This window comes from Martes martes (genome assembly GCF_963455335.1).
Source record: "Martes martes genome assembly, chromosome: 1".
Taxonomy (NCBI): Eukaryota; Metazoa; Chordata; class Mammalia; order Carnivora; family Mustelidae; genus Martes; species Martes martes.
The window spans coordinates 10,549,213-10,569,826 of NC_137888.1; positions in this window are offsets into that span (position 1 = coordinate 10,549,213).

Consider the following 20,614-nt stretch of genomic DNA (forward strand, 5'->3'; position numbering starts at 1 on the left):
TTCTTTTTTTAAGCTAGCAGGCATGATCTGACCATTCAAAATAGGTTGGATTAATTTTTTTTTTAAGATTTTATTTATATATTTGACAGACAGAGATTACAAGTAGGCAGAGAGGCAGGCAGAGAGATGGGGGGTGGGGAGGCAGGCTCCCCCTGAGCAGAGAACCCGATGTGAGGCTCGATCCCAGGACCCTGAGATCATGACCTGAGCTGAAGGCAGAGGCTTTAACCCACTGAGCCACCCAGGTGCCCCAGTTGTATTAGTTTCTTATGGCTACAGAAACCAATTCATGTAAACTTAGTAGCTTAAAACAAATTTATTGTCTTACAGTGGTGGAGAGGGGGCAAAAAATCCTAAAATAGAAGTGTTGGCAAGGCTGTGTTCCACATTTCTAGAGGCTACAGAAGGAAACTCATTTCCTTGCCCTTTCCAAGTGTCTAGAGGCCACCTGCATTCCTTGGCTTTATAGACAGCTCCCCAGCCTTTGACACTGCCCTCACATCTCCTTTTTTAGATTCTGACCCTCTTGCCTCCCTCTTAGGAGGACCTTTGTAATTCACTGGGCCCACCTGAATAAAGTAGGATAATCTCATTTTAAAATCTTAAACTGAAACGCAGCTGATTTTTGCCACAGTCGGTACCTTACTCACAAATTCAAGGGATTAGGATATGAACATCCTTGGGGGCGTTATTCTGGCCGCCACAGGTGCAAAACCACTCTGTAAAGTAACTTTATAAGGAAATAATTCTATTATGTTCAAAAGTCGAGAATTTTTAAAGAATGGAAATATTGAAAAGCTCCCTGCTTCTTAACTCAACAGAAGAGTCTTTAAGTTAAATTTTTTGTTAAAATTATCTATGAGTCCCAGAAGTTTTTCAAACTCATTTTTCAGTCCTTGCTAAACTTGAAAGGTGTTGCTTTGGTGAATTTTTGTTTGGTTTGAGCCCTCTGTTGAGCTTTTTTCAACACTCAGTTGGATTCCATTTACCAATGTGCAAATGGGGCTGTTTCTACTTAGGACATCTTCCATGTGCAGCCTCAAGGCAGAAGTGTCCCAAACTCCTGCTGATCTCTCCAGCTTATGCAACCCTGGGAGTCAGGCTCCAAGTTAGAGGGGCCAAGCTTTCGGGTCCGGAGGGGGACCAACACTCCTCTGGCCCAACATGACTCCATTGTTTCACCACTCCTGTCACTGACCCTCTTGGGCAGCTGCTGGCAGCACGTTCTTGCCCCCACAGCCTAGCAGTGTCACATGAGGGAAGTGAGTGTAATCAGCCGACTGCGCTAAATTACAACCTGCCTGGGACATTGAAGATGTGTGGGTGGGAAAGCCGCCTGCAGGCAGACAGAGATGAACACACGTGTGCAATTGCCAGAAACCATCCTGGGAGTTTCGAATACAGATAGAGACCCACCACTTGCAGCTGACCGATGGAGGAGGGAGGGCTGATTGTTCTGGAAGGCTGTTGCCTTTTCAGGGGACATGCGTTAGAACAATTAACTCCCGAGGCTATCAAGAGAACATGTTTATCAGCAGCTACTGCTTGTATTCCAGAATGGCAAGCTGCCTTGATAATCTGGCTGTGTGTATCTGTAATAGACATGAACACCCAATGTGTGCGCACACGTATTTCTGCAAGCGGATGCTGGGCTTGTGTGCATCAATGTATGTATGCCTGTCCATCTGTCTTCATTAGTACATTCACTCTTGCACCTGTTAGGGTGTGCCTGTATCTAAGTCCTGCTTTTCACTAAGAAACAAAAGAGGCCAGAGGTGGGATCTTTCAGCTGCCCATCCAGCCTCACCTCACTCACTCTGATGCTCCCCGAGGTACAGATTTCTGCCCAACACACCAGCCTTCCCAGAAAGCACCGTGGCCATTCTTGGGAAGGCAGGAAATGCCCTTTGGCCCGAGTTCCTTTCTTGTCCCCTCTCTGGACCATGTCCCAGGCTTGTAGGAGAAGATCCTCATTTCATTTCACACTCTCCAAGCCCCAAGGTATCATTGCTCATTCCTCCCTCGGGGCACCTGAGATCATGTCCCCAGCCTGACAGAGACACAGAGAGGAGAAGGCACTCCAGCCGAGGTTCTGTGTGTGGCTTCAGGTGGGTTGTTTTTCTCAGAGGATAACAGCTACGTTGAAGAAACAACCGAGGTACAAATGCATTCTGTTCTGCAGTCTCATTTTTACATTTTTAACTATTTTTTAGAGCCGTTTTAAGTTCACAGCAAAACTGAGCTGAAGGTTCAGTGAATTTTCATACGTCCCCCCCATCCCTGCAAGGCACAGCCCCCTGTCCCCACTGCCATATCTGGCACCAGATAGGACATTTGTTACAACCAATGAACCTACATGGACACATCGTCATCACCCGAAGCCCACAGTTTACATTAGGGCTCACTCTTGGTGTTGCACACTCTATGAGTTTTGACAAATATATACATGTATCCCCCATTATAGTATCACGCAGAGTAGTTTCACTGCCCTAAAAATCCTCTGTGCTCCCCTATTCATCCCCCTCCCTGATCCAAGCCCTGGTATCCCCTGATCTTTTTCCAGTCTCCATAGTTTTCCTTCTCCAGAACATTATATAGTTGGAATCATACAATATGTAGCCTTTTCAGACTGGCTTCTTTCATGTAATAGTATATATCTAAGTTTCCTCTATGCCTTTTCATGGCTTAATATGGATCATTTCTTTTTATTACTGAGTAATATTCCATTGTCTGGGTGTGCCATAGTTTATCCATTCACCTACTGAAGGACATCTTAGTTGCTTCTGAGTTTGGGCAATTATGCATAAAATTGCTATAAACCTTCAGATGCAGTTGTGTTTCCAGACAGAAGTTTTCACCTCATTCGGGTCAACGCCAAGAAGCTTGGCTGCTGGATCTGTATGTTAAGAGTATCTTTAGTTTTGGAAGAAACTGCCGAAGTGTACAGACTCTTTTCAAACTTAGAATTCCTGCTTAACTTTATTTTCCACAAAGCTATTTATTAATATGCAATAGGCACTTGAAATCCTCATGGGATGGCACTCTTGCTTCTTCCAGAATTCCCCAACTCAAGAATGTGGAAAATTTGTACAGGCTCCTGGCGTCTTCCTGAATCACATTTCCATCAGGAGTTAAGGGTTTCCTGCACATCCAGGCACACCACAATCTAACTGCCTGTCAACTTTCACGAAATTTCTAGCTTTTACTTGGTGACTACTTTTCACATACACACAAATGATCTGTTGTTGCTTAGTAATTTCAACAGACTGACTTTGTAGTGTAAGTCAAGGAGAGGTGGTCAGCACACTGCCCTGGGATGAGGGGTGAGCTAGGCACCCCCATGAAGCCAAAAGTTTTGTCCCCAGTGCAAACCTTATGGTGTTGTTGGTTCATATTGATGCCTCAGCAAAAGGGCAAATTGCAGCCTGATGTGGGCCTTCTGAATCACACAGGGAAACTCAAAGCGACAAATGGTAAGTGCACAAATTCTATACAGTACCTTCTAAAAAAAAAATCTATGAAATAGATTCATATTATTAACCTGGTCTGATCTGGGAAACATTTCATTAGTCTGCCCACAGATTGCACAGTAGCATGATGGCCACATAACCCTGAGAATTCAGAGAACAATATAAAAATCACTGATTCATTCATTTTTAAAAATGCATTGAGTCCCGGTTCTGTTGGTCTCTCCATTGAGAGATGAGGAAGTTACCTACTGATGTCCCTGGTAATATGGTAACACCATCCCTAACCAGGCCACTTAAAATACTGGAGAGGATATTAAGTAAGGTAATTATTTTAAAACACTACTGAACCAGCATCAGAAGAAGGCATTCCTAAGGGATCAGAGACTTTGAGAAACTCTGAATCCAGAAAGTAGGATTAATGCCAGAGGCAGCATTTATCTATGGGAGGCATGGTCATTTCTTGGTGGACTAGCCTGGGCTTTAATGGGTCATGCAGGCACCAGGTGCAGGAAGGGTAAGGAAGTGACTGGGAGACACCTCACATTAAAGCCAGGACCACCAAAGAGCGATACCCTGAACAAGTGAACCGGAGAAGAAGATCCTGCCCCTCTGAGGTGCCCTTTGGGTGCAGCAGGAAAGAGAAAGTTTTCCTGAGAATTTTTCATGGGGGAACAAAATTCATACTAACTGACTAGTTCTTAAAGCCAGCTATTTATTTCATGTGAGAACCCACACACCTGATAGAAACAAATGGCAATGCCTCAAAGAATGATCACAAATAAGGTTTTAAGGACTATGATTTTAGGATCAAAATTCAGCAAACTCATGTAGAAATAAGCCACCATTAGCAAAATTCAAGAGATATCATAAATCACAAAATCAGACCTGCAGAGACAGCAGATGATGGAAATAGCAACAGACAATGTGAAATCAGTTTATGTAAAAATACTTAAAGAAACGAATGAGGGGATTGAATGTATGATGAGGATATAATAGGCATCAAAAGACATCAGGTATATTTGATAAGGAGCCAAAAAGTATGGTCAGAAATGAAAAGCAGGTGTGGATGCTGTGGAGAGAAACAGAGTTAAACAATATAAACAGGGTTAAGAGGCATGGAGGATGAAGAGAGAAGGTCTGACATATTAACAGATGAGAGTGGCATGAAGAGATAAGAGAAACAATATGGAAGAGGCAGTGTTTAAAAAGGTAATGTCCATGAATTTTATAGAACCAGTGAGAGATATCAATCTCTAGATCCAGAAAGTTTGAGGAACACCAAATTAGACCTTTTTTTTTTTTTTTTTTAAATCTCACTTAGTGGTCTGTAGTTCCTTGAGTACAGATCCTTTACCTTTTTGGTTACGTTTATTCCCTGGTATCTTATGGTTCTTGGTGCTATAGTAAATGGAACCAATTCTCTAATTTCCCTTTCTATATTTTCATTGTTATTATATAAGAAAGCAACTGATTTCTGTGTATTGATTTTGTATCCTGCCACATTATTGAATTGCTGTATGAGTTCTAGTGTTTTGGGGGTGGAATATTTTGGGTTTTCCATATAAAGTATCATGTCATCTGCAAAGAGAGACAGTTTGACTTCTTCTTTGACAATTTGAATACCTTTTATTTCTTTTTGTTGTCTGATTGCTGTTGTTAGGACTTCTAGTACTATGTTGAACAACAGTGGCAATAGTGGGCATCTTTGTCATGTTCCTGATCTCAAAGGGAAGGCTGTAAGTTTTACCCCACGGAGAATGATATTCATTGTGAGTTTTTCAAGGATTTTATGAAGTTGAGGAATGTTCCCTCTATCCCTATATTTTAAAGAGTTTTAATCAGGAACGGATGCTGTATTTTGTCAAATGCTTTTTCTGCATCAATTGAGAGGACCATGTGGTTCTTCTCTCTTCTCTTACTGATTTGTTCTATCATGTTGCTTGATTTATGAATGTTGAACCACCCTTGCATCCCATGGATAATTCCCACCTGGTCATGGTGGATAATCTTTTTAATGTACTGCTGGATCCTATTAGCTAGGATCTTGTTGAGAATCTTGGCATCCATATTCATCAGGGATATTGGTCTGAAATTCTCCTTTTTGATGGGGTTTTTACATGGTTTGGGGATCAAGGTAATGCTGGCTTCATAGAAAGAGTCTGGAAGTTTTTCTTCTGTTTCTATTTTTCGAAATAGCTTCAGAAGAATAGGTATTATTTCTTCTTTGAATGTTTGGTAGAATTCCCCAGGGTATCTGTCAGATCCTGGACTCTTGTTTTTTGGGAGGTACAGAACACTCATGAAAGAAATTGAAGAAGATGCAAAGCATTCCATGCTCGTGGATCGGAAGAATAAACCTTGTTAAAATGTCTATACTGCCCAGAGCAATCTATACTTTCAAGGCCATCCCCATCAAATTTCCACTGGCATTTTTCAAAGTGCTGGAACAAACAATCCTAAAATTTGTATGGAACCAGAAAAGACCCTGAATTGCTAAGGAAATGTAGAAAAAGAGAAACAAAGCTGAGGGCATCACATTGCCTGATTTCAAGCTTTACTACAAAGCTGTGATCACCAAGACAGCATGGTACTGGCACAAAAACAGACATATAGACCAGTGGAACAGAGTAGAGAGTCCAGATATGGATCTGCAACTCTGTGGTCAAATAATCTTCGACAAAGCAGGAAAAAATGTATAGTGGAAAAAACACAGTCTCTTCAATAAATGGTGATGGGAAAATTGGACAGCTATGTATAGAAGAGTGAAACTCAACCATCCTCTTACACTTTACACAAAGATAAACTCGAAATGGATAAAAGACCTCAACATGAGGCAGGAATCCATCAGAATCATAGAGGAGAACATAGGCAGTAACCTCTTCGACATTGGCCACAGCAACTTCCTTCAAGACATGTCACCAAATGCAAAGGAAACAAGTGAAAATGAACTTTTGGGACTTCATCAAGATAAAAAACTTCTGCACAGCAAAGGAAACAGTCAACAAAACAAAGAGGCAACCCACGGAATGGGAGAAGATATTTGCAAACAACACTACAGACAAAGGGCTGATATCCAAGATCTATAAAGAACTCCTCAAACTCAACACCAGAAAACAGATAATCATGTCAAAAAATGGGCAGAAGACATAAACAGACATTTCTTCAAAGAAGACATACAAACAGCTAACAGACACATGAAAAAATGCTCATCATCATTGGTTAGCCATCAGGGAAATTCAAATCAAAACCACATTGAGATAGCACCTTACACCAGTTAGAATGGCCAAAATCAACAAGACAGTAAACAACAAGTGTTGGAGAGGATATGGAGAAAGGGGAACCGTCTTACACTGTTGGTGAGAATGCGGGTTGGTACAGCCACTTTGGAAAACAGTGTGGAGATTCCTTAAGAAATTAAAAAAGAGCTGCCCTATGACCTTGCAATTGCGCTACTGGGTATTTACCCCAAAGATACAGATGTAGTGAAAAGAAAGGCCATATGTGCCCCAATGTTTAGTTGAGCAGGTAAACAGAAACCATATGGCTGAAGGAGCTAGAAATATTTATTATATGATATGGCCCTTACCTGAAGATGCTTGCCTACCCCTGTTGTAGAACATCAAAGAGAAGACTGTAAGTGATTATTCATATTTATCGTGAAATGGCAGCATAGCTAGGATTTTCGCTCAGATCTCTTGACAAGTAGTTCTCAAACTTGGTCCCACTACAAGGACCAGCAGCCTCAGTATCACCTGAGAACTTATTAAAAATGCACCTTCCTGAGCCCACAGTCTTCCAAACAATTCAGATGCATGCTGAAGTTTGAGAACCATCACTCCTGACTATAGTACTAGACCAGAGGTACTCAAAGCTGACTGTCTATTAGAAGCATCTAGGGAGCTTGTAAAAAAATGCCACTGTCTGGCCTCACCACCCCCTCTCACCTAACAGGTCTATAAGGAGCATGGACATTCCTCCCTCATTCACGTGAGAACCACTGTGCCTTGTTTGATCACAGATATAGAGGAACGGAGAAAATCTGACGAATTGTTAAAGCTTTATCCACATTGTGTACAGTATTCTTGATTATGCAAACAAGGGCCAGTTAGGCTGTCAGGTGACTGTTTTGTTGACTTATCTAAATCAGCCAAATAAGCCAAATCTAAGTCTTACCCTTCTTTGTCCCTTCCTCACCCTGTCTACCACTGTCTCTTCTCTCTCCTACAAGAGGAACTAACTACTGAGGAGTGAAATAACCAAATGTCAGCCACTTAAAGGAGTAGAGAAGCAAGTTTTGTGAATAGTCAGTTTTGTTGCAAACAAGTCTGGGGTAATGTGGGTTTTGGTAATGCCCCCTACACCAACGGGGGAAGAAGGAACTAAGCAGAAGGAACTGAGACTTGTTAAGAAACCTTGGCCCGGAGTCCTCTGCACAGCAGGTGCAAGGGACGGGGGCAAGCAGGGACAGAGCATTCATGCCAAAATCCTCCCAGATGTGGGGCGCTAGAAGAGGGGGGCTATATCTTCTCTATTCACCCCTGATGACAATGACCTCTGCTAAAGGAAGTACCTCCTGGGCATACCTACTGAAGATCTGCCCTACCTGCACCCACCCTCTGTACAGAGTAGCTCTCCTGGCAGGCAAGTCCACAACCTGAGACCCAGGTGACATCACATCACTACTGTCTTCTTAGCTTGTAGATGAAAGGGGTTATTTGGGGCCAAATGCTTCTTTGGCAGAGGGGAGTAAAATTCAGAGGTAGAGAGAGAAGGGGCCAGGATAAGCCTGAGAACATCGCTTCTCGGGTTATAAATGTGCATGTGAGCCTCCTGGCAATCTTGTTAACCTGCTGATTCAGGCTCCGTGCATCTGGGTGGAACCTGAGATTCTGCATTTCTAACAATCTCCCAGGTGAAGCTGAGATGACTGGTCTTCAGACCACATTTTGAGTAGAAACAATCAGAGGTATGTTCCCAGCATCAGGACCCCTGAAAATCCTTCCCCATACAGTGTCTAGACTTCCTGCAGCCTCTATAGCTGCTAGCAACAAAAAGGTGCAGCAGTGGACAGCAAGAGGCACTCAAGAGAAGTTCTGTACAGTTTGTTCAAGTGTAGGGATTGACTGATGTTCCCAAGCTTGGCAAAATTCCACTCGCATCAAACAGAATCCTGGGAGTTTATCGAGTTTCTCACCTAAAATTTCAAAATAACATCATGTTGAACCATCATGAAAACAAGTGGTTTTTATAATAGGAAAGCCCACAAAATGGCCACAGTAATTTACATCTTCATGGTTTATAGGCAAAAAGTCTTCAACTTGAGCTGAGGGAGAAGTAAAATAAATAACGGTTTCTTTTTACCACTCACCAAGATACTTATGCACTTAAAAGACTGATGCTGGAAACCACATTCTCCTCTACTCTGAGTTCCCACCCATTCCCTTGGAGCTGTCTCTGGTGGACGTTATTGTAATGCCACTCCGAATATTTGTTTAAAGCTCACCACACATTTATGGGGACCAGATTTGGTTCCCCGCGGAAACCTTACATGAGTCAAATGAGAAAAATAATTGTCACGAGCAAGGTTTGGGCAGCAGGGGGAATGAGAGGGTTGTAGACAATCGGAACTACGAAATAGGCAGCCCCCCAGGGTCAGGGCATTCCCCACAAGGAGGCAAACTCAGGTCCAGAAGCGAGGAACCCTGAGTCCAGAAAGCCGATCTGAATCTGAGTCTTTTTGTCTGCGGTAGAGCTCAGGACGGCTTCAGGAGATGTAGGGGTCACAGAGGGTGAGTACTCGCTGGGTCAGGGCTGGAAAATGGTCATTGTGGGAAACAGGATGAAGAGAAAAGGCATTAGGTGGGCGAGGAGGCCCCTTAAACAAGCCTGGTCAGGCAGAATCTGGGGCTGATCCCCAAGGATCACTGATGTCAGGGAAAGCCAGCTTCCCATCCCTGGGAAGCTAGGCACTTCCTTTGACAACTCCGCCAGGAGTCCATCCTCTCTCCTGACCATCGTGGTCGTGGACCTGTAGTCTCCTAGGTTGTTCCTCAAGCACTGGTACACCCCCAAAGAATTTGATGAAGACCTAACGGGGAAGAAACAGAGGGAGCCTGGATGTGTCTGCCTGGTGGGTTGGACCAAGCAGTAAGCGTCATGGAGATGTGGCCCCTAGGGACTGGGAATTTAATTCTGGAAGTTCATTCCCTGGGAGGCTGGAGTACAAGGATCAGTGTTCTCACCCCTGGCCAGACAATGATTCCAGGGAGCTTTATAATAAAATCTCAATGCCCTGGCTAGTGCCCAGAGATTCTGACTGAATTGGTCTTGGGAACATCCCTGGCACTGTATTTTTTAAACATTCTCTGGGTGATAATAAGACTCACTCAAGGCTGGCTTAGAGGAACGTGAAGAGGGGAGATAAGCGACCATTTCCGCACTTGTCACCACCCCGCCTTCTATGGAAAGGTCATCCTATGAATGTTTAGTGTTTGACAGTTTGAGTTTTATTCATACTCTCTCTTTGAAGAATAATAACCGTTGGGTTCATTTTTTTCCCACTAAATTACTTTTAAATCCTAATTTTTAAAGAAGTCTTTCAAGTTATTTCACAATGACTAATCTCTATATACAAAGCACTGTTCTCCAAGGGAGAGGCACGAAGTGACAGGAGTTGACAGGAGGGGGAGGAGAAATGTTCCCAGCCCACGCGGGGATGTGTGTTCTCACCTGCCCACAGCTGGGTCCACCCTCACCCATGGTGCCGCCCCTCTGCTGGAGGTAGATGTCACCCCCCACCAGGAACTGAGCTGCAGGCTAATAAGCCACAAGAAAGGGGCACCATCTGAAATGCTGTGGATGGAGAGCCAACTTGGAACAGCAAAGCAAGGAATGCACAACACTATCCAGGGCTTGAGCCTCTCCGAGAGACCTCTTTTCAGACCACTAGGTTGCAAACCAATGGCTTTTCCTTTCCCAGGCAGCCATCCTCCCCTGATGTATTTGCTTTTTCAGAGACCACCACAGACCGAAATGTTTGTGATTTTTTTCCTCCACCAGGTGCTCCCAAACTGGGTCAGAATACAGCAGTGTTCCCACAATGACCTCTCCAGCCAGCAAACCTACGCTCGCCATTCCCAAGTCTTTAGGTTCCCTGGAGTCTTCTCTGTTGACCAGAGATCGCCACGGACTCCTAAATCATGCTAAATGAAATAGGCCAGACAGGGAAGGACAACTACTGTATGAGCTCACTTAGATGTGGAATCTAAAAGAGCAATCCTGCAGAAACAGAGAGTAGTGTGGATGTTACCAGGAGTTGGGAGTTAGTTAGAGTACATGAGCTTCTAGTTAGAAGATGACCAAGCTCTGGAAACTGAATGTACAGCATGGAATTAGTATTACCGTATTATATACTTGAAAGTTGCTAAGAGAGTGGATCTTAAATGGTCTAACGACCAAAATGTAATACTAATGATGTGCCATGATGCGAGTATTAATGCTATGGTGGCAATCATTTGCAATAGACATATATCAAATCAACTCATTTATACCTTAAATTTCCATAATGCTACATGTCAAGTAAATCTCAATACACCTGGAAATAAATTTTTATTTTTAAAGATTTTATTTATTTTTATTTGAGAGAGAGACAGAGACAGAGACAGAGAGACCAAGCATGAGCAGGGGGGAGGGGCAAGGGAGAGGGAGAAGCAGACGCCCCACTGAGCAGGGAGCCTGACATGGGGCTCAATCCCAGGACCCTGAGATCATGACTTGAGCCAAAGGCAGACACTTAACTGACTGAGCCACCCAGGTGCCCCTGGAAATAAATTTTTAAATTAAAAAGATATGTTTTTAAAATACCAGGAAATATTCTTGATAACGTTCGTATTGTATGTTCCATCATACCTAGTATATTTGCTGTCGTTCTAGCCCAGTTGAGAAGTTGGCTAGACCCTGTACATTTTTGTGTGCATCTTCTGACTTTCGAGTCAATTGGATATGCATTTTTATTTTTTTGTTAGTGCAATTAAACCATAATAGGTTTGAAGAAATGGAATTATTTTTTATTCTTTGCATGGTTTTAAAATTTCTCATGTTTAACAGTTGGGGAAATAAGTATTAGTCTGTGGTTTCAGTAGAAAATCTAGGATCAGGGAAATGAAAGAAGTCACCCAAGGTCACAGCTAGTCAGTGAAAAAGTTGCAGTTCAACCAAAGTTAATTTTGTTATTTATACATTAAGTCGATTTTTCTCTGTTTTGCTCAGAAGTATGCCAAAATAAATATTTAACTGATTTGTTTTCTTTTATATTGAGGGCTGTATTCATTTTGTTAGTCTGTTCTTCCTTTTTGCTTTACAAAAAAAAAAAAAAAAATAGTTACTTGGGGAACTGGAACACAAATTCCTGAACCTACCCGTGTGATTGGCAAAATAATGGTCCCTCAAAGATGTCCACATGCTGGTCCCAGGAACCTAAAAAAATGTGGCCTACATGGTAAAGGGGATTTGCAGATGTGATTACATCTAGTGTCTTATGATAGGGAGATTCTCCAAGATAATATCAGTGAGCCCAATATGATCACAGAGGTCCTAATAAGAGAAAGGTACAAGGATCAGAATAAGAGAGAATATGTAAGGGCAGAAGCAGAGAAGAAGTGACAAATTTGAAAATCGAGAAGGGACCATGAGCCAAGGAATGTGGGTGGCCTCTGGAAGCTGGAAAAGGGAAGGAAACCGATTTTACCCTGGAGCCTGCAGAAGGAAACACAGCCCTGCCAACAGCTTGAGTTTAGTCTGGAGAAACTGACCTCGGAGTCTTGAACTGCAGAACTGGAAGGCAGTATATTTATGTTCTGTTAAGGCATTGAGGTTGCAATAAATTGTTACAGCAGCAGTAGGAACCTAATACTCCCTACTCCCTGCACCGTTGATGGTTCTTGCCCACAGTATTTTGCTCTAAGAGCAAACAGCTCCCCAGTAACCCCAGGCAGCTGTTACTTGTAGGTGTGTAATCAGCTCACTTTTCCCCTGTACTTCTTCCCAGTGTCTTAGATCCTAAAAACAACAGTCTTGTTTTGAGCTGAATCCACATAGAGTGGACTAGGATGCTTTTGGGAATTCCTGGACTTGGGTTGAACTTGATGGATCAAGACAAGTTGTGTGTGTGGGGGGGGGGTCTCAACACTGGTGGATACTTGGAGGAGATCTTTCTTCTCTTCTTCCCCTGCTCCAAGACACGCCACACACCCTGGCCAAATGAATTACACTTGAGTGTCTGTGCAAAGTTCTGGAACGTATAACCATTCCAGCTACAGAGGTGGCCAGGAGACTTCCCAGAGTCTTCCATCCCTGCCCCCATTCCATACTTTCTATTCATTCACTCATTCATTCATTCCTTCATTCATTCATTTAACTGCCACTAATTAACTACCTCTTGGGACCAGATGCCATGCTAGGCACTGGGGATGAAACACTGAACAGACACAGACTGTCTCTGTGTAGCAGGACAATGGTCAGTGTGTTCTAATAGAGATGTGGGGTCACATAGGAGGGCAGGCCACTCTGCTGAGAGCTGGGAGGAGTTAGACACCAGGACAATCTCTGAGAGGATGGTGACAATCTCTGAGAGGATGGTGTCCTTGAGCTGGGTCTTGAGGGTTCAAGAAACAGGCAAGGAAGAAAGTGGAGCGTGGTGGAGACAGATATCCAGTGTGCTGGATATCAGGAAGTGGCTTGGCCTAACTCAGCAGTGGAAATCATTTGGTGTGGCCACAGCCAAGAGTAGACAGGGAAATGGGAACAAGTAGGTAGAGAGCAGGCCACAGCCCCTTGGGGTCTAACAGGAATGCCAAGGACAGAGTTTATAAAACTGAAGCCTATTTTCCTTCACATTTTACTTGCAAAACTGTGACCAGGAGTCTGGAAGCACCTTATCACTGAAACCTCTATTGGCTGGTTTAGCTAAAATAAGTATTACATGGAGGGTTGCTGTGTTTAAAGGGGAAAGATGGTGTATATATTAGTTAGATTGTGGACTTTGGGGTCCCACAAACATAGGCGATGAGTTTCCAGGTGCATAACTTTGGGCCAAGAGGGTCAATAGATAACCCTCTCCATGGACCTTCTCCCAGTGAGGTTCAAAGGTGGAGGTGAGGACTAAATTTAACCCTATAACTAAAGTGCTCAGCCCACTACGTAGAACGCAATCAATGCTCATCAATCACAGTTGTTTATTATCATGGCCTTTTATGCCAATTTAACATGTCACCCTGTTCTGCTACCAGAGGAAGATAAGAGGGGAGCTGTCAACAGCTTCCAGATGGGATTTTAATAAGAAGCTGTGAGCAAAATGACAAAAGAGCCAGGAAATACAAATCTCTAGATTATAAAAAGATTCAGGTTGAGAACAGAAGGGATTAATTGAACTGTTAGAAGATCCTTAATTAGTTGGGGCGAAGTTTCAAGATTCTAGAATGACAGACCTTTCTCTAGCTCCTCCCAGGAACTCTAGAGCACAGCAGCAGGAACCAGAAGAATTTCAGGAGGAATTTACACTGAGGAAAGGCGGGGCAGGGTGGGGGGAAATGGGGAGTGGGAACGATGCTTAGTCACCAGCAAAGACACTCTTGTCTCAGGTGTCGTTGTACCTGCAGTGTCCGCCAGGTGGTGGAGAACTAAGAGATGTTGAATGGTTGAAGGCGACCCTGCTGAGTATTTCCCCTTAACCAGGTCATCTACCAACCCAAGCATTATTCAAGTGCTAATTCAGCACAGGTAAGCCAGTGGGTGCCTATTTTTAAATGACACCTTCTTATCTCGATTTGAGACCTATCTATCATTCAAATTCCTCAAATCACTCAGAAACCTTGTAATTGTTCTCCACCGGATGTCACCCAGGGAGTGATGCCAAGAAGAGTTGTGGTTGCATCCTTGGAAGAATTCTATAAGCTGAATTAAGCATTGCCCCTGTCTCCCATAGAATATGGACCGATAATGAAAGCATACTCGAAAATAAATCTTTAATGAGAGAGAGGTGGGTAGCATACTTTGTTATTTTTGCAAGTCTTAGCTTTATACTTTGTGAAACAACAAAGCCTGTTTTTAGAGACAAGTGTCACTGTCTGGCATGGCTAAAAAAAGTTACTGCCCCAGTAGCAGAGAACCAAATGGAAGATGCCCGTGTCTGTTTCTACTTTACTGTGTCAGGACACTCACTGTTCCATTCTTTCTACCAACCGTGACGTTTTTCTTGAAATGGCACTAGGACGTTTCTTTTTTCCTGATACCACCGAATTTTCTTGCAATCTAAACAGAAGGCATCAGCTCCTTAATATTTTTAACCAAGAGATTAAAAACTCACTGAAATACTTCCTCTGGAAGATTGTGGACCAGATTTTTTAAAAAGTTTCCATTATTAAAAAATGTGCAGATATTAGTTTTTATAGGTAACACATCATTTTTGACAACAATACTATGTAGTCATGGAATATTTCCAAACATCTGTTTTCAAAATGCTTTCTCCATAGCATGATTTGCTCTTGAGAATCGGTAACTCTCTTGCCCAAAGGTAAAATATCATCTTTACCTTTGTAGATTACTTGGATTTATTACTTCAGAAATCTCTGCCAGCTAGCAAGCCATGGACACGCAGGGGTAGCAGCAAGTGTCTGAATTTGCAACACTAACCTTACTGTAAAAGTAACGGATGCCTCCTCTCTAAGTGGGACAAATATTTTAAGTATTTTATAAAAGATAATCAGTAAACCTCTGTAGGATACCAAATGTGTTCATGATACTTCCCCTTCCATTACGGAATACTCTAGAGACCCACATAGTTTACAGGCCTTTTGGTATTTGTTTTATTGCAAAATTTTGTTTTGAAAATCAGCCTCGAGGCACCAAGGTGGCTCACTCTTTGAGCCTTAAACATCTGCCTTTGGCTCAGGTCATGATCCCAGAGTCCTGGGATCAAGTCCTGCATTGGGCTCCCTGCTCAGCGGGGAGCCTGCTTCTCCCTCTCCCTCTACCACTCCCCGTAGTTGTGGGTGCTCTCTCTCTCTCAAATAAATAAATAATTTTTTTTAAAAAAAGAAAGAAAATCAGCCTCACCAGTGTTGTCCTCTAGAACTCTGTGCCTTCTAGCAATAACCTCTTCATAGCGCTAGCTTGCTTGAGAAGGAAGTAGTAAATGAAAATCACCTTTGGATCTGTCTCTGTAAGGCTACCCTGGGATTCCCTTTATGTTTGGGTCGAATTGGCTGCCACATCAAGGGTTACACTAATACTGTAGTCTCATAAAACATTGTTCTCATTACAGAAGTCACTTTGCATTAAAAATATCTTCCCCAGGCCACCTTTCTCTAGAGATTCCCAAAGGAAGTCAGCCTGGATGCATTTCAACTGTACTTCAATCCAGCTGCATCGTGAGCCTCCCACACAGTCTAATTTCTTCTTGTACTTGTTTCTTTAAGGCTTCAGTGATGTTTCCAAGGCACCTTTGAACAGTGCGTGCCCATAAAGGAACTCGTTTTCACTCAGTCACTGGATCTGTGTCCACTGCCGTATTCTCCCTGCTGTTGGACCCACAACAGGATTGACAAGGGTCTCCTCCAGAGCATGTAGCTTTTCCCATTTGCTCTTGAGTAAGAAACTCACTATTAAATAAGAAATTTAAATAAGTCCTGAAGGGCTTCCAAACATTTATCATCAAATTAATCGTGATTTTTGTAAAGCACTGGATTGAGTGAGTGAGTAGCTTTAAACATTAAAAAAATTGTAAACATTGACCTTGATACTCCAGATAATAAGTTTTTCAGTGTTTTGCACGTAGGTTTGGCTCCATAACCAAACATAGGTTTGGCAGCTTTAGCTGATACGTCCATTACAATATCCACTTAGCTTGGGTTTCATTGTTAACGGTAGGTGACGTAAATCCTATTTCAAGCAGTTTTTTGCGGTCATTTCAATATTTTTTTCTTTTTATTTCCTTTTTTGAGGGGGGTCACTTGTTGCCAGAACTGACTACATTATCTTTGTTTTGCCTCCTGATGTGGCCAGCAAAGAGTCTGCATTAGAGGGTCAGCCTTGACATTTTTCTAATGGTTCACCACTGCTTTAGTTACTAGTATTCTCTGCAACCAGCAATTTCTCTATAGGGACATTTAAAGCCATTTGATCCCTTTTCAAGGATTGGTTTTGTTAAAAGCAAGATATATCAACCATAAACTCACTTGACAACGCTCACATGATTAGCATTTGCCAAGTCTCCCTGAACTGAAATGAATGAATGAGCCTGCGCACTGGGGATGCCGGCTCTCCCCTCGAGATGACTCACACGCTGGATGAGACATGGGAAGATCTGACCAAAGGACCGAATGTAGGCTCCGGTATTATCTCCTATGCCGAATGCTGGCAACCCGGAAGCTCTTTCTTATTATCTTAGATTTTTAAAAAGATGTTCTAATATGTCTTTTCTTGTGCCCTTAGATCATCTTGTACACCGTGGACCGTGTGTATCCTGCTTGGGAGACAATCATTCTTCACCCACTTCCCTGATAAATCAATAGCAACATATTACTTATTCCTTCCACAAATATAGACTGTTTAGCTAGTCACCATCTCCATTTCTTCTCCTTTCTAGCACACAATGCCTCCATTTCTTATTTTCTTCATGGCTTCTTTGGCCATGAGACTGAGTTCTAGCCAGTGGAATATGTCACTTCCTGGCCCGGGCCATGAGAGCACCCCCGTACCATCTTTCTCCCTTTCTTCTCTATTACTACATCTGCTCTCTGGCTGTCAATGCCCAAAGCAAAGCTGGAAGCCACATGTTGGAAAAGGAAGAGTCTCTTTCCGTTCGGGTTCCCGAATGACTGTGTTGAGCAGAGCACCACTCTCACCCCTCCATCATCAACTACATTTTACAAGATTTAGAAATAAACGTTCTTTGTGTCAAGCCACCAATATCTGGGGAGTACCAGTCACAGCAGCCAGTGTGACCTTAATGAGTACCCTTCCTTTGTGTGCGACATTTTGACAGATGTTGTAAGGGTTGCAAAAATAAAGAGACATATCCCTGACCTCAAGAATATAATAAGACAGGTAGGCAGATCATCATATTATAAATCACTGCAGAGCACAAGCACCATGAGAGGGGCCCAAATTAAGCACAAGGTGAGTTCAAGCAAAGAGAACAACAGTTTCAGTGAGTGTGGTCAGAAATGTTCCATGGAGGGGATCACATTTGCACTGAACTTTGGAAAACAGAGAAGATTTCAGTAAAAAGAGCTGAAAAGGAGAGAAGGAGAACCGTAAAGCTCCAGGTGGGGCTGGGACTTTGAATATCAAGTGAAGATGCTTGGACTTTATCCTGCAGGCAATGAAAAGCCAATAAGACATTGTCAGTTGGGAAAGATGTGGTCCTATTGGTGCATTAGGGAGATTGTTCTGGTAAACAGTGAAGAAGGTAGACTAGAGGATGACCAGGAGGCCCTGTGTGTTTGTGAGACCAGTGAAGAAGCAACCACAGTTCTGAGCCTAGCATCACAGTTTAAAAATTAGACTGTGGGGTCAGCAGACCTGCTTGTAAATCCTGACTCCTCCACTTGTCAGCCGTAAACAGCCATTACTATTTCTATGCCCGGGATGACACAGTAAGGATCTGAATTGGGTTTGTTGTGGTGATAATGGAAAAGAAGGGCTGAATGCAAGAGTTACACAAGGAAGGCAGATGAATAAAAAATGACTCCAAAATTTGGTCTCAGTTGCTTGGAAGGATCTTCTCCCACTGGAAGGATGGGTTGGTTTTGTGAAATACAAAATAACCACACTTTTAGACAAGCCAAGTTTAAGGTGTGAAGGGAAAGCCAGAGACATTTGTAGACAAAGACGAGGAAGGCAGGCATGCCTGGGTGGCTCAGTTGGTTGAGCATCTGACTCTTGATTTGGCTCAGTCATGATCTCATGGGTGGTGGGATCGAGCCCCATCATATCAGGCTCTGTTCAGTGCAGTTTGCTTGAAGGTTCTCTTCCTCTGTCCCTTCTCCCCCTCGCACACTCTTAGTTGGTTTCTCTCAAATAAATAAATAAACAAACAAACAAATAAATATTTTTAAGAATGAAGAAGGCAGCAGAGAAGGAGAATTTAAGAAGTAAAATAAACTATTGGAGAAAGATTCCATATAAGAAAGGAGTAAATGTGACTAAGACAGAACCTAGGGTCTCATGGGCAGAGAGATGAAGACATACACCCTTCTCACCTTCCTCTGAGATAAAAGAATGAGAGGCAGGGGGAAGGAAGGAAAACTTTTGAAAAACCATGATACATGGAACAGAAAAGTTGAGGTTGCTGGTGGTACATGGCGTAGGCTTTTTCTGAAAAGCTGGGAGTATAGTCTGTATGAGTGGCAGCGGGGACAGAGATCTCTGCACAGAAGCAATCCTCACTTACCACTCACCATCTACAAATCTTGTTCATTGAAGATCCAAGCCCATAAGACCCCTGTCTTGCTGCTTTGGAGAGAGAATTTTAGAAGGCCATTGTCTTATGAGCAATGTCGAATGACCAGATTTTTTGGCCCTTCTGGGGGTTTACAAGGTTAGCTGCAAGGTAACAAGAGCAAACACTCTCGCCATTTTAAAGTTAAATCAATTTTACAGTTAAAGTTCCAAATCGACTTTCTTTGCTCTGATGTTGGGCAGCATCAACCCGAAGGTCATGGCACGTTACTGTGTTTGCCAACTGGGCCCATGCTGTAATTTGCTCTCAAGGATCCCAGGGAAGCCGTTGGGGGACTGGCAGCTGGTTAGCGCAACTGGGGCTAAAAACAATGGGAAGCTGGTGTGGGCACTCACAGAGTAAGCTCCCACCTTCCTACCAACATACTCAACTGGCCAAGGCCTTTACGGGCTCCTCATCTTCCATGCTCCCCAGATGCTCCCTTTAACCTGATTTCATCTTTGGACAATGTGATTGAGCAGAGAGTCAGATGCCCAGTGCACTAGATCCACCACCCCCACCCCCCAGAGATGGCCCTATCTGGCAGCTAGAGCCAAGTTTCGGCCAAGTTAAGTCTCAGCAACTGAACTTGGAAGCTCATAATGATGTTGAAGACCACCAGAAGGTACCGGTCACGTGAGAACCTTCCTAATGAAGTGAAGCCTTGTTTATTTTTCCCGGGTGGAGGTAATTGCATATGACATTTCTCTGAATCACATATTTATATTTTTTCTTCTTTTTTCAGCATGAGAAACTAAACAGATGGAGAAAGCTCACTTAAAGGGTTTTCTTATTACTCCTGGCAGTCTTTGGCTCCAGACAACTGCTTAGCCTCTTTCCCTGGCTAGAAATAATGCCTGGAAGTGTTTCTGCTGCCTTCAGACTCACAGAGGGTGAGCAGGGACCACATTTTTCCCATTTGTTCCCTTCATCATTCCTTCATCAAAGTCTTCTTCTGAGCTCCAGCACAAAGATGTTTTACTGAGACTCTGGAAGACTCAGAAGTCTTTTTGTTTAATTCAATTATTCTTGTTACCATTAGGAGTGCATTTAAGCATGTCTCTGTCCCCATATTCTAGCCGGAATCCAGAGCTCCTTCTTAGAAGGTTGGACATGGATGAAAACATCCATGATGGTGAACTCAGCTGGGAGCATGGACAAATGAGATGAGGATAGATGGGAAGGGGGTGGGCAGCAGAGGGTAGACTGTACCAGCACCTTTATAGGTAGGGTCTTCAGAAAGATGGGCCTAGGGTACTGTCCTGGGGGCAGAGGCCAGGAGCCTGTTGCTACTCCCAAAAGGATTGGCTTCTTCAACCTGGCTTAAGCCAGACAGAGCCCCCTTCTGAATATTTGTTCTCCTCTGCCCAGGACACAGTTTACACCCAGAACATAGAGTTAGGAAGAGTGACAAATGAAGAGGAAAGAGGGTATAATTGGAGGGAGGAGGATCTGAGAGTTCCAGGCATTGGCTGAAAATGTGGGGGAACCAAGACCTATAATGATGTACAAGTGGCACACCCAGCTCCCTACCCCATAACCTAGCTTCTGTCTGCAAAACTGGGGTTCCCCCTTTACTTCCCCACTATCTTCTGTCCCCACTAAGAAGAAAAAAAGTAGCTCAGCAGCACATCACTCCTTGGGG